Genomic DNA, 14,965 nt, shown 5'->3' on the forward strand with positions numbered 1-14,965 from the left:
TGGTTATTAACTCCAGAAAAATTTAGGGGAAATTTTTGGGTCTTCTATATGAAAGATCATATTATCAGCAAGTAATCATAATTTGGGTTTTTTTTCCCTCAGCTCGAATTTAATAGGCACTACAAAAGGTCAATGTATGGCTTTGGCCCTTCTGTGGTACATCACACATTATCATTGTCATATGGTCCACTCCTAAACACAGCTCAGGCTATTACTACCAGTGGAAGATGGTTCCCCATCTTTTTTCCCCATAAGAAAGAAATGTCTTGCCCCACACATCTTGTGTTTAAAGCATGAAAAAAATGTACAAAAGAGCTTTTGTTCTCTTGGCCTACTACTCATCTCTGCTTAGAGAAATACTCTTTGCTTTTCTGGACATCAGGCTTGATGGTACCACTGCCAGGCTTCCACCAAGCTGGGCACATTTCTCCATGTTTGTCAGTGAACTGGAAGGCCTACACAAGTCTCAGAGTTTCATCTACAGAACGGCCAACAGGAAGGTCACTTTGGCCAGGGAGATGGCTCAGTGGAATAAGCACTTCCCTGGCAAGCGCAAGAGCCTGAGTTCAATCCCTGGTTCCCCAAAAATAAATAAATGAGGAAGGTCACTTACTGTGGTCTGCCCAAGGATTCCCTTATCATCAATGATAAAGAGGTCCCTGAATAAGATGACTTCATCAGCCTTTAAGACCCCATAATCCGGAGCAAAGGTGCACTTGGAATCTGATGCCAAGGGAATGTTCACAGACACCAGTCCTCCTTGTCTCTTGGGTGTGTTGATCCACCCAAATGACAAAAGTGAGGATCCACAGAAGTACCAATTGCTTTGCAGTTAAGTTTCTTAAATTCTTTTGCCCTCTCACTGAAGGCAAGTATCTCCATGGGGCACACAAAGGTGAAGTCAAGAGGATAAAAGAACACAACACAGTTTCCTCTGTAGTCAGACAGGCTGATATCTTTGAACTGACCCTCTGGCATAACAGCTGTGGCTTTAAAGTTGGGGGCCAGGTGCCCAATTTTGGCACTTCCAGAAAACATCTTGTTATCAGCATTCCCATGCCAGGATCTCCCAACCACAAGTCACCAACACAGGGACGAGGAAGACACCAAATAATTATAATTTGAATTCTTCCTCTACTATAAATATCCCTTTATTTCTTTATCTTGCCTGATTGCTCTGGCTAATGTTTCAAGTATTATACTGAACAGAAGTAGTGATGGTGAACATCCTTGTCTTTTCCTAATTTTAGAGGAAAAGCTTCCAGTTTGTCCCCATTTAATGTGATGTTAGCCATTAGTTTTACATGAATTGCTTTCTGTTGGGAGCTGTCCCGGCCGCTCCCCTAAGATGGCGCCTGTTTCCTGCTTCCGGGTTCTTGTTACCGCGTAAACAGCCTTGTAAAATGTGTGTCTGCCTGGATACTGATGATTCTGACCTATCAGCTTATGATCCTTGCTTTAACTTGATTGGCTGCCCAGATCCTATATAAGTCTGTGACTCTACCCCCAAGAGGAGAGAAGAGGAAGATAGACGAGGGTGGAGGATCTTGTTAGATCCAATTGCGCTGTACACAATAAATACTGAGAGCTGACCCACAAGTGATAGACTCTTATTGATATGGCACCGAACAGCTTTCATCAGATTGAGCAAAGTCCTTCTAGATCAATTTTCTTCAGGGTTTTTACAAAGAATAGGTGTTAGATTTCATCAAGTCTTTTCTGCATTTATTGATATCATCATGTAAATTTTGTCCTTGCTTCTCTTTATGTGGTATTTCATATTTATTACTTTGCGTATGTTAAATCATCGAATGAGTTTGAAGGACACCTTCCCTTTCAATATTTGGATCACTAAAAGGTGTCATATAGATATAAACATTTTATTTTGAATATATTTTTCATAGCTATGTTCCAAAAGCACAAAAAGGAGAAAAATCATATAACTGCTATTTACTGAATTTCCTACATGTTTTGCGAGGTATTAACAGAGATTTATTAATGCTGATGAAAATGTAATGTGGAATTACATATTAAAATTCCCCACAGCGACCAACACTTTTATAAATGATGACATTTGAAAAAATAAAATAAAAGAAGAACGTAGCAGTGTTGGTTTGTTACTAATAGGAGCTCCAAGTTATATCAAGAAAAACCTTCCCAAATAACAGGCTGAAAATTCTTTATTCATTTGTATGCTCTTAGTCCCTCCAAAAACTACTTGCAAATTCATTGAGTTATTGAGTGCTACTATGCTCAAAATCATCTACTTTGTTAACAAGGAATAATACACTGAGAGCCGGTCAAATAGGTCAGCAGGTTAAAGCACGGGCTTAGGCAGACACTGGGAGTTCAATACTCCGAACTGCCGTGCCGGCCTCGCTCCCAGGGCACCTTGAGACTGGGCATGGTGGCGGGAGCCTGTAATCGCAGCACTGGGGAGGCTGGAAACAGGAGGATCACTATGAGTCCGATCTCCACAGTGAGACCCTGTAGACCCTGTAGACCCTGTAGACCCTGTAGACCCTGTCCTAAATGCAAAAAAAAAAAAAAAAAAAGGAATGATACACTGAAACCAAGCTGCTCTAATCCTCCAATTTATTGGACACATTTCTCATACTACCCTAGGAAGAAGTCTTCATTTTATTTTAAGAAATAAATGATAAATTATTTTAAGAAGACAATTGAAATTAATCTACCCCAATCAGCCAGATTTTTCTTTTTTTTAAAGAATACAAAATAGTGACAGAGGGCCAGGGAGTTAACTCAGTAGAATAAGTGTTTGCCTGGTAAGTGCAGGGTCCTGAGTTTAATCCCTGGCCACAAAAAAAAAAAAAAAAAAAAAAAAAAAATAGAGATAGAAAAAAAATTAGAAGTGATACAAGATGTCATTAAATAAAGTAATAGTAATTCAACAATAGTTGCTGTATTACATGATGCTATCTTTAAATTAAATTTTAATTATCTTTAAATTTAGTTGTTCAGATTACCTCATATAAATGTGAAAGAGTCAATTTTTAACTCTTGAGGACAAAAAATATGTATCTCAATTTTTTTCCTTCATGAGAAATTTTGACATTTCAAACATGACTTGGCATTAAAATAATAGTGTAAGGCCACCTATGCCCAGAGTAACAATTCATTCTACTCTAATTTTATATGGGTCTTTCCATTTTTCATCTTTAGCCATACTCAGTAGACTGACTGAGTGCCTGCTTAGGCAAGCACAAGGGCTAAAGTTCAGTCCCCGGCACCATGTGCCATGCCAGCCAGCCCCCAGGTGCACTGAGCCAGCCACCAAGGCCAGGCATGGTGGCACACACCTATAATCCTAGCACACGGGAGGCTGAAAAAAGGAGGATCACCATGAGTCTGAGCTACATAGTGAGACCCTGTACCAAATGTACTTTAGATCTTCCACTTCACTTACACAAATCCTCCCACAAAAGTGCCAGCCATCCAGCAGTGTCAATAGGCCCAAGTCTTGATCAGCTTAAGGGATCACGACAGTAGCATTTTCACCATAAGCAAGAGAGAATGTGCAGGCAGGGCAGGTATTGGTGGTGAGGAGACAGCAGCACTATGCAGCTGCATGCCTGAGGTTCCTCCAAGCAGCCACTAATCAATCTGCTAATGAAGAGAAAAGAACCTCCAGGTCTTAGTGTGCTCATCTGCAAAACGCTCCAGTACTAGAGAAAGGGAAATCAGCGAGAGTCCAATTATGATTTATTATTTTATAAAGGCAAAAAATGTTAAGGAAAAATTTCAGTCAATGTATATAAATTCTTTCACACTTGGTCTACTAAAAGTATGTCAAAGACATTCTCATTTTTTGTTTGATATTTTAATTCGTTTGGTAAATCACCCTTATGTTTGTTTTATTGTGTTTCTAATTCAAAAGATACTTGAATTCATAAGAGACAAGTGAATCTGGGCTTATTTCCAATTTTCTTCCCCAAAGAACAGCTCTGACCTTGACTTTTTTTCCTGAAGCAATTTGAACTTCAGTCAGTAGGGATATCGATCATTTCTCATCTATACTATAATTAATGCATTAAGATGAAAGAGTATGGGAAACAATTTAGGGTGACAGTAGGTGTTATATAATTCTCCATTTCAAAATGAAGCTACCCAAAACACAGAAGAAAATGATCAGAATATGAAGCTTGCAAGTTCAGTGATTTTTTTTTAAATTTAAATTGGTATGAATTTCATCTCTTTCCAGGTCTAGTTTTGTTTAGTTTTGTTTTGTTTTATTGTGGTGGTTGTTTTTCATTATTTGAACTTTATTGTATGGCAGTAAAAATTGTCCAAAATTAAAGCCCATGCATCCAATGAAGGGCTGTGTCTCTTCTCTTGAAGGGATTTAAAAAAGCTCATGACCTTTAAATTTATACTCTTACATAGATTAACAGAAGGACCCTGGTGTGTGGTGAATCCTTTTTCCAAGTCATAGTCTTACATTGCAGAGATATTCAAGAGGCAAAATGCTCTGTCTTCTCTTCTCACACACCACCCCAAGATCAGTGCATGTCTACTCCAGCAAAGACCAGAGCTCCTCTGAGGAGAAAAGGAGAAGTAGGCTCGCTGCTGAGCAGGTCCTCGACTTGGGGCAGCTTCTTCCTAAAAGAAAGACTTTGCTGAAAAAACAGTACTAATCTGACAAGTTTTCAAATGCTTTGAAAATCAAATCTCTCCCTTTGTTTCTATTTGCTAATCTCCATGCTTTCTAAGCCCAACTTTCCAAGAACTGATATGGCTTTCCAAACCACCGAAAGTGATTGGATGGGGGCCAGGGAGATGGCTCAGTGGAATAAGCGGTCCCGTGGCAAGTGCAAGGGCCTGAGTTCAATCCCCAGTTCCGCTAAATAAATAAATAAATAAATAAAGTGATTGGATGACAGTTTTGTCATTTTCATGTTGATTCAACAAGATAAGATTTTATAGAATTGCACTGGCAGGATTTGGATTTGACCCATGGACTATGTTGCAGATTGTGAATGTCACAGCGATTCCAGAACGCATCAACAAAGAGCCTTTGGATGACAGCCCCACACTGCAGACCTATGTGCCCTGTGTGATCACAGAATTTACCAATGGCTTCATTATCATGATCCAGGAAATGAAAAACGGGCTGGGGAGATGGTTCAATGGAATAAGCGCTTCTCAGGAAATGAAAAAACATTTACCCTTTTTGCAATGAGAAGCAAGAAAGGAAGAAAAAGAAGTGAATACTTTTGCAGAAGCTGAGTTTTGAGTTTATTCTTTTATTTTTAAATACTAGCTTAAAGAATTAAAATCTATTTTTCCACTCTTTATAGGTTTAACTTATAAATTGTATTTCTTTTTTCACGGGACAAAAACAACCTCTTCAAGGGTCGCTACAGTCACAGTGGTCTGATCACATCAATGGATACTTTAAAAAACAAAATCACCATCAAGATAAGTCAAAATGGAAGAACCACTGGAAAAGAATACCAACTTATGTTTGAGATTAGAGAATGCCAGATCTATGTCTGTCTTGCTGTCTGGTTTTATATTTATCAGCTCACAGCATAACGTTACAGGGGACACTGTGGGTAAATGATTTGACAGGTAACTTAGGAGTGCAGCCCAATTTCTTTTTAAAATCCAACCTCCAATAAACCAGGCTCTTCTTTTTCATCTTTTCCTGGCATTTTGCTCCTAAAATTAGCTTTTTGATGAGAAAATTGCTGTGAGTCATTCCAGAGCTAGTTAAAGTTGAGGTAAATGCCTGCGATTGAAATTGAGTTGATTCTCCTTTTGCAGGGCTGATTGTGTCTGGTAATTGGACACTGGAATTAGAACCATCGTGACCTTTCACAATACAAAGGAAAAAAGCTTTATTCAATTTGCTAGAATTTTCTCTATATTTAAAGCACTTTTTTAATGAAGTAATTTACTCTTCTTTTTAAATGAGCTGTATCAAGAAGCCTGTTTTTCATGCTGTCCTGTACATTTATTCAATAATTCTAGTTCTTAAATCAATAAAAACCAATCTGCTTATTTTCCCATCAACTTTTGCTTGCTGTCAACTTCCCACTGTCTCCCTTCCCCATGTGCGATGTCACCAGCCAGCCTTGGTGAGCCCAAAGCAGGACTCCCCTACTCGCCTCTTGCTGTCTGTCTGTTCTCAAAGCCATGCTAGCAGCTACTGTTTAGGGCAACTGTTTTACAGGGATAGGGGGAACAAAATGGAATCCCCTGTCCCATTTAATGCCAAAGGCAAGAAGATCATGATTTCATTTTTCAAAGCAATTAACTCATGTCATACAATTTATTCTTTTTGTCTATTTAATCACTTAAAAATATTTGAGTTCCTTAAGTTCTACCATATTGATGGAATATTACTAAACATGGAGGGCAAAAGCCCTGGGCTTCCTGGAGCTTATGTTCCAGAGGACAGAGATAAACAATGGTAAAAATAATAGGGGACAGGGAGATGGCTCAGTGGAATAAGTGCTTCCCTGGCAAGCACAAGGGCTTGAGTTCAATCCCCGGTTCTGCCAAAAATAAAATAAAATAAAATAAATAATAATAAGGGCTGGGGAGATATCTCAGCTGTCTAAGCACATACCTGGCAAGTGCAAGGACCAGAGTGCTGGCCCTGCGCCCAGCCAGCCACTGAAACCAGGCATGATGGCGCATATCTGTAAGGCCAGTGCTGGGGAGGCTGAGACAGGAGGATCTCTATAAGTCTGAGCTGCATAGTGAGACCCTGTACCAAATAAATAAAAGATTTTTAAAAAATAAATAAGTAGCCCAGAAATAAGGAAACAATAGAAAAATAACTATAACCGGTAGCATGCAAGAAGGTGCTAAGAGCTATGAAGAAAAAAACTGGAATGGGAGGCACCCAACACTTATAGAAGGGAGAACGGAACTCCATTCTGAATGGGACATGATTGAGAAACAAGACAGTGATCACCCAAGCAGAGATTCAAGTCAGGAGCTGGACAAGCAAGCCTGAAAAATCAGAAGATAGAACTTGACTAAAAATATAATTTGGAATCATTTCAATAAGGAAGATATTTAAAGGCAAGAAACTGAATGAAGATGGCAAGGAGTAGAGCTAGAAAAGAAAAGAACTTGAAAACTGAATGAAATGCATTTCAACCTTTAAAGACCAGAAAGATAAAGTAGTACTAAGAAAACCAGAAGTATTTCCCAGGACAGAGTGACCCACTACACTAAATGACACTGTCAACCAAAAAAGAGGAAGAAAGCTTCATCAGTATGGAAGTCCATGGCAAGGAGGGCAGATGTGAGCAGAAACAGCTGACTACCTGTCACTGCTCTGCGATGCAACTACATCAAAGCTGGATTTCATGAGGATAGAGCACAGGCTACGAGAAGCGGTTTGGGGGCCAGAGAGCCCTGGGTCCATATCCCAGTGGCACTGGTCCTTCTGAGTATAGGACTCTGGGTAAGCCCCTTAGATTAGTGCATCTCACTTTCTGCCTTTTTGAAATGGGGATGGTCTTAGGGTCTCACTCAGATTACCAGGCATGGTCTACTTATCTTTCCTGATTAATTTATTTAGCACTCACTCTAACAGGAATCATTATCTGGACCATTTGACACATGAGAGCTTCACCCCAGTGATGTCAGGGACTGAGACAAAGACCCTGTCTCCCAAGCAGAGCCATCCCTGAGTTGATGCCAGCTTCCTAGTCTTTCCTTGACTGTCAGGTGGACCTAAGAAATACAAGGTGGCAAAAGTGACAGGATGTCTCCTCTAAGATTAAGCTGTGCACGGATTTCAATATCTTTTTCTACCTCTTTTTTATTCTTTCTCACTTTCCAACTCACTCAGAGGGAAGCCAGTTGTCTTAGTCACTCTTCTCTCATTGCTGGGACAAATACCTGACACTAAAAATGAAGGAAGGAAAGGTTTATTCAGCTCACAGTTACTGAAGGTTTCAGTTCATACTCAGCTGGGTCCAAGGCAGAGCAGCACATAGCAGAAGGCAACCTTTCATGGTGGAGGCAAAGAGCAAGAGAGCAAGGGAGGGGTAGCAGCAGCTCAAGCAGCTAGCTTCTCTTCCCTCCTTACATTGAAATGCAAATTACCTGCCCCAGGGCAGGTGCAGCATCCACACCCACAATAACCAATCACAAACTCCAGAAGTCGCCCATGACTGCATGAGGCTTTAGGGGACAACTATACACAAACCATAATAGCAGTGAAGAACTGACAACTCTCACAACTGATCTCACGTTGTCGTAGGCCATGTGGCTTCTCAGCAACCTGCCCTTGGAAGAGCCATCAGGTGAGATCACACAACGCAGCCTATGAGACAGTCTGAACCCAGCTAAACTACGTCCATATTCCTGATCTAAAAATTAATATATTTACCTCCTGAGTTTGGGGAAATTTGTTTCATAGCATCATAGTTGATGTAAGTGGCAAGTGGTAGAACGGAAATAAAGTTCAGACTTTGTTTGTGACAAAATTTCACCATATAACTCAGACTATTCTCAAATTCACAATCTTCCTGCCTCAGCCTCTCTAAATGCTGGACCACAAATTCCAGACCTTGTGGTAGAAAAGGGAGGGATGTGAACAGGACTGTTAGGATCTTTATATGAGTCCAGAATTTCATCACTTTCAGTGAGTCCCTTGTCACCTTTCCAGAGTCCTAGATTCAAGAGAAGGCAGTACATTGCAATAAAAAGACACTAAATGACAATCATCATAAAGATAATCTGTTCTCCAGGATGATCATATAAATAAGCAATAGCCTCTAGCCATTCACAAATCAATTTGGACAAACTCAGACACTGTGCCCAATACCTTTTCTTCCTAGGTAGTGAAAAATATCTAAGTCATTTCATCAGCTCTCACGTCTCTAATAAGGCTGTCTAAAGTAAATAAACTTTCCCCCAGATACTCTTTGGAAAATTCTTTAAAAAACAGGCTTTAAGGGATTTTGAACACATCAAAGAAATTGGACTTTTAAAAGGTCAACAAAACTACCATGAAGGAAAATAAAGGAGAGTTTATGAAAATATTGAAAATCTGTAATGTATGTATTGCTGTATGTTACCCTGTTTCTGTTTCTGTTTTTGTTTTTGTTTTTGTTTTTCTTGCTTTTGTTTTTACTCTTCAAAATAAATAAAATCATAATAATCAAAAAGAAAATAGTTCAGACATGTTAATCAGTTGGCATATAATAAAGTTGCTTCAATGGAAAAGAATAGAGTTCCACAGAGTGATTATAATGCAGATTAGCTGGTTATTATGCCTAAAGCCCTGCTTTTCTCCCTGCAGTATTGGGTTGCTGTCCACCCTCACTATATTTGAGCTCTAGAGAGCCCAAGACTCTGGGCTTTGAACCCAGTTGCCCGAGATCTGATTATTTCCACAATTAAGTACTTATTTAGTGGCCTGCAAAAGTATAGTAGCACAATCCAGGCAAGACTTACTTCAGTGACTTCTAAAAGACCTCCCAGACTGCATTCACTTGAGAGAAAAGTGGAGAAGTAGTTCTCATGTAGGAAACTCTGGTGAACAAAAGGTAAGAAGTTGTCCAGAAACCTTGTAACCTAGAAAAGAAGCTATCGTAGAGTTAGCTTAAAACCAAAACTCAAAAAAAAAAAAAAAAAAAAAAAAAAAACCAAAACTCACCACCTCTTCATTATATTCATTCTGAATTTCAATCCTTTCTTAGAAACATGAAGGTTTTTTTTTTTTTAAGAATTGTAAAGCCTCTGTAGCTCTAATTTGCTCTAAGAAACCTATGATTCACATATATAAAATTTTCCTTCAAAAAATTAATTTCCCCATGACAGGGGCAAAGCCATACATTTATATACACAAGATGGGCAAGACAGTGATCCTGAGAAACATCAGCAGGTTTTTGAAACTAGCAGTTAATTGGGAGGATTCTCACTCTAACTATATGCTGATACCTGTGAACCAAGCAACTGCACTGAAGATGGCAATGTGTAAAACTAGGGTCATGCTTGGAGTGCCTGTCACTCTGGTCTTCTAAATACATACTGCTTGTCATGACATACCTATTCTTACCATACTGTCTCTCAAATAAATGCTTGTTTGTTTGTTTGTTTGTTTAAAAAAGGGTAATAAATAAAAAAAGACACAAGAAAAAAAAAAGTCACAGGACTGTCCTGCTACAAGGCTGTATATGGTTAGATTTATAAATTTCTATGTAAAAATATGTAATGATTTATTCTATTTTTAAAATATTTTTATTGCTTAAATATTTTTCTCCATATCTGTAGGGATTTAAAATTTAACATATCCATACTAGATGGAAAATACCTGTTCCACGTTATGCCTAAGATGTTTGACATTCAGACAGATAGTATGGTTAAACCCAACTGCACATGTTGTAGGGTAATAATAAGCTTCTCTTCTGAAGGGTTAACAACCTAAGCTTGCAGACCAAAAATAGAGAAATAGAAGGGCTGCAAGGACAGCCAACATTTTGGTCATAGCCTTTCAAGGTCCGTGAAGACTCAGAACATAGGAGAACCTGTACTGTAACATCATGTAACTCAGTTGTGTCCCAAATTTTCTGGTCAAGGAGATTATGGGGCCACAGAGCAATGTGATCAATGATGTAGAATGTGCCTAAGGAGAGTCACCTGGAAAGAAAATATTCTCTCAAGCTTTCACAGAGAGCAAATTGGCCAAACAATGCCCATGACTCATCCACATGGCTGACACTGACAAAGGATCTACAAACTGCTGTACAGGGTAACAGGATAAATCCTGAGGGGACTTGACTGACCTTATCTGATACAAAAGATACATTTCTTGTTATACAGGTCTTGCTTTGTCTTGGTCTTAACAATCCAGCAGAAAAGTGTAAAAACAAGGTATATAAAGTAAAGCCGTATTAATATGCTAAGCTATGAAATGCTCAAGTCAACAACTTCTGTGAATAACCCACTACTACTGTGGACTGCTGGACTGTGTTGGATTGTCTTGCTGAATTCACGCACCTATAGTATTTAAATTCCAATGGAATACTCATCTCTGACAGGACTAAACAAAAAAAAGGGATACAAAGGAAGGACCATTTTGTATTTGTATTTATAGAATAGTTAGGATAGAGATACAGCTACTTTCGCTTAATTCGATGGGAAGAAAGATTTGTACTAACAGTGTTTGTACAGGATATCCTGTCTGCATCTTGTACCATGGATAACCACTAAGAAGATAACAATGCACAATGTATTAATTATTGAAACTGTCCTATTAATCAGCTTTGAAACTGTCTCATTACTATTTCTCAATAAAATAAAATTTAAAAATAAAATAATTTCCCACAGAATTTGAGTATGAGCTTATGAGGTATTGTACAAGATACATAGTTTAATAGAGTGACACACTGAAGAGAAAAGGAACAGTGTACCGTGAAGTAACAACAATGATTATGAATCTTTCAGTATGCAGTTGTGAAAGCAGCTCAGGGGTAGAGAACTGGCCTTATATGTGTGAGGCTGAGTTCCACTCTCAGGGCTGCCTAAATAAATAAATACACTTGAGTCTTCAGAAAAGTATATGTTAGAGTTAAATATTTAAGTGTTTGAAAACAAGTCAAATACAAAAATTTGGCACTGATTTTTACCAATGATTAATACTATGTGTTATTAAAGTGCCTTCAGTTCTTCCATACATTTAATTTTTTTTTAATTTTTTTTGCAGAACCAGGGACTGAATTCAGGCCCTTACACTTGCCACTTCCATACATTTTAGAATTGGTGTGTTCCACACTATTATGGGGTTTTTTAAATTAATTTTATTCAGAAAAAAATTGCAAAGAGACAGTTTCAAAACAGGTTGGTAGGAGAGTTACAACAATTAATACATTGCATATTGTTGTCTTTGTAGTAGTCATTCATAGCACAAGGTGCAGACATGATATCCTGTCCAAACACAATTATGGTTAGTGTCTAGTTGTCCCCCCAAAGCCTCATGCACTCACAGGGCAGACTTCTAGAGTTTGTGATTAACTCATTATCCACTGGGATTATGGGTGTAATTGCTGCTGGGGTTATGTGTGTGAGTGCTGCTGGGAGTATGGGTGTGAGTGCTGGTGGGATTAGGGGTGTGAGTGCTGCTGGGATTATGGGTGTGAGTGCTACACCCAGCCTGGGGCGGACAGCCAGAATGCAATTTAAGGGAGACAGAAGTGCTCTCTGCAGCCATTATTGACACTTCTCCTGCCCTTTTGCTCTCTGCTCCTTGCCACTGCCATGTGCTGCTCTGCCTTGGAGCCAGCTCAGTATGGACTGAAACCTCCACTGACTAAGCTAAATAAACCTTTCCTTCCTTAATTCTGAGTGTCAGGTATTTGTCCCAGCAACAAGAGAAGAGTAACCAAGACACAAACTATACACTACATCCCTACACTTAAAATCTGAGGAATGGATTTCTTGGGTGAACTAAAAGATACAGTAAGAGAAAAGAGTAATTAAATTGAAACCCTGAAAGATGAGGGGTGCGGATATTGTTTATTCGTCAGATTTTGCCAGTCTGATTTTTTTTTTTACTCAGAATTCTGAAATGCGTAGAATTGCCACAAGGGGGTGCTGCTGGTAAACCAACACCAACCCTTCTAACCCACAACTAAAGGATCTTTCAGTTTCTCGCCTACTGATGAACTCAGACTGTTCAAAGCAAGAAAGGACAGAATTAAAAGTAAGAATATTTTCATGAACACACATCCATAAATAGAGCACCAGACACAAAAGCAAGTTATCAAGGGCAAACAGAAGGGAATACTAGGACTTTACTTTCCCTTATCTTATTTTCCCATCTCAGATTTATTCATTTAAAAAAGCAGCCTTCTCTTGCCTTCTTTTCAAGAGAGTATTAAACTCTCCATTCTCTTTGGGGAACCATCCACTTAAAAGCAGCTCAGAAGCTGGGTACCACCAACCCCCACCACCGCCCAGGCAGCGGCCTGTTTCCGGTGCACATCACTCCAGTTAAAAGCACTGTCTTTAACATCACATTCTCAGGGGCTAAAAGGAAAACAAAAGCAAACAAACAAAAGCCCTTACGCTTGAACGTCTAAAATGTAAATCGGGTTTTGAAATTCTGAGTTGGGCTTTGTTGTGCTCAGAATTAATTCCACTATTTTTTAACTCTCCTCAAGTGAAGTCACCAAAGAATCACTGAAACTTTAAGACTAAAAGTTACAGTATAAGCAGTTTTATTTTTTAACTTAAAAGCTTTCCCCTATGAGTGACAATTAAAACCAAAGCTTCTCTCAAAGTACTCAGCTTTTGTCTTTTCAATAAAGAATAAAATCCAATAGATGAGACCTGCAGTACCTTGAGACTCAATTATTTTTCAATTATTTTTTTTAAAAATGAATTACAAGAATTGTTTTCTTCAGTCCTTCTAGCCTAACTCACTATGCCCAAATTACCTGAGCTTAGCTATTTTAGACTCTTCATGGGTTTTCCCCCCTGCTGTTCTGAACATTAATGGACAATTCATAAATTAGATATTGTGGTGTGTGAAGCTTTCCCTTGCTTCTCCACCATAAAAGCTTACCCATAGATGAAGTAGCCAGCTGTGTACAGCTGTGAGGTAGAATTCCAGAAGGTTCTCCAGGCTGACTTACAGAGCGGTGCCCGGCATTCCCCCTCGGTCAATTCCTATGCCACGTGCTCAGCTCTGCAAGGCCCTGCAGGGCAGCAGATGATGTGTAAGTGTGGTCCTTAATCAATAGTTTAAATAAAACTAAGGCTATGAGACACAGAACTCATACCCAGACAGTGCAAATAAATACTGTGCCATGTGGCACAGAGTGACTGGCATGGCTCAGTGTGGCAAGCCCAATTGCACACTTCATAGTTAACCTTGTGATAGATAAATGTGTCAACCCGAAAAGACAGGTCCAAGCTCTAACTCTCCTGCCAGTAACTGAGTGTGATCTGATTTGAACAGGGTCTTAACACATGCATTTAAGAATCTTACGATGAGATCACCCTTGATTTTGAGGGAGCACTAAAAACAGTGACTGGTGTCCAGATTAAAAAAAAAAAAAAAAAAAAAAAACAGAGGGACATCTGGCACACTCAGGCAAAGCTGTTTGAAGACCCCATTTGTCATAATGGCCCAAGGAAAGCCACGCAGCTGACATGTGCATGCAAATCAATTTCTCACCAGCCCTCCAGCCCAGTGCAGGAAACTTCAGACCCTAAACCAGAGTTCATCATATTTGCCTCACAAGACACTGAAAAGTGACCTAATGGCCCCATCCACTCTCTGCTTCTTACACATGCGTGACCATGGTATCAGACATATGCCTCTGTTACCTCATCCATGAAATGGGAGTTAAAGACAGTAAGTGCTTCCTGGGGTGAGTGTGAGAAGGAGGAGGTCTTCCCACAGGTGGGAAGCATTGCCTGTCCTGTGTGGATAGAAACTGGGTGCCACACTGTTGTTATGGCGACTGGCCTGGGAACTGGGTAGCAATCGGTAAGGTTCAGGATAAGCCGGACACATTCATTGGAGAGTGAGTTTACAGTGGATCTTGCAGCCATGATTCCACTCAGGTGGGTCACAGAGAAGGAGAGGCAAGTGGAGTGAGATCGTCTCAGGAGTCTCAGGCATTGAAACAAAGAGTGCAATTGAAAGTATGCGTGCTGACATCCCTGAAAACACATGAGCCGAACTGAGAAGCGTGGGCCACTGGGCCTAAGTGACCATTTATTAGAAACTCTCTGAGGACTAGAGAGATGGCTCAGTAGAATAAGTGCTTGCCTGGCAGGCACAAGGGCCTGGGTTCAATCCTCGGTTCCACAAATAAACCTTTGAGATGAGACAACATACTGTGTCAAACAGGAAGGCATTAAGTCAGACAAGAAGGTCATGCAGGGGAACAATTCACCAAAGGAGGGTATTGAGGAGAAATGAATTCTGCGGGGTTGAACAGTCACACTGCCCATCCTTCTG

General features: G+C 39.6%; 1 pseudogene; it reads right to left on the reverse strand.

The window, feature by feature from the left end:
- Positions 1-338: 338 nt before the first annotated feature.
- LOC101579688 lies at positions 339-1,038 on the reverse strand (annotated as a pseudogene).
- Positions 1,039-14,965: the final 13,927 nt, after the last annotated feature.

This window comes from Octodon degus, unplaced genomic scaffold, assembly GCF_000260255.1.
Source record: "Octodon degus isolate 3935 unplaced genomic scaffold, OctDeg1.0 scaffold00289, whole genome shotgun sequence".
Classification (NCBI taxonomy): domain Eukaryota; kingdom Metazoa; phylum Chordata; class Mammalia; order Rodentia; family Octodontidae; genus Octodon; species Octodon degus.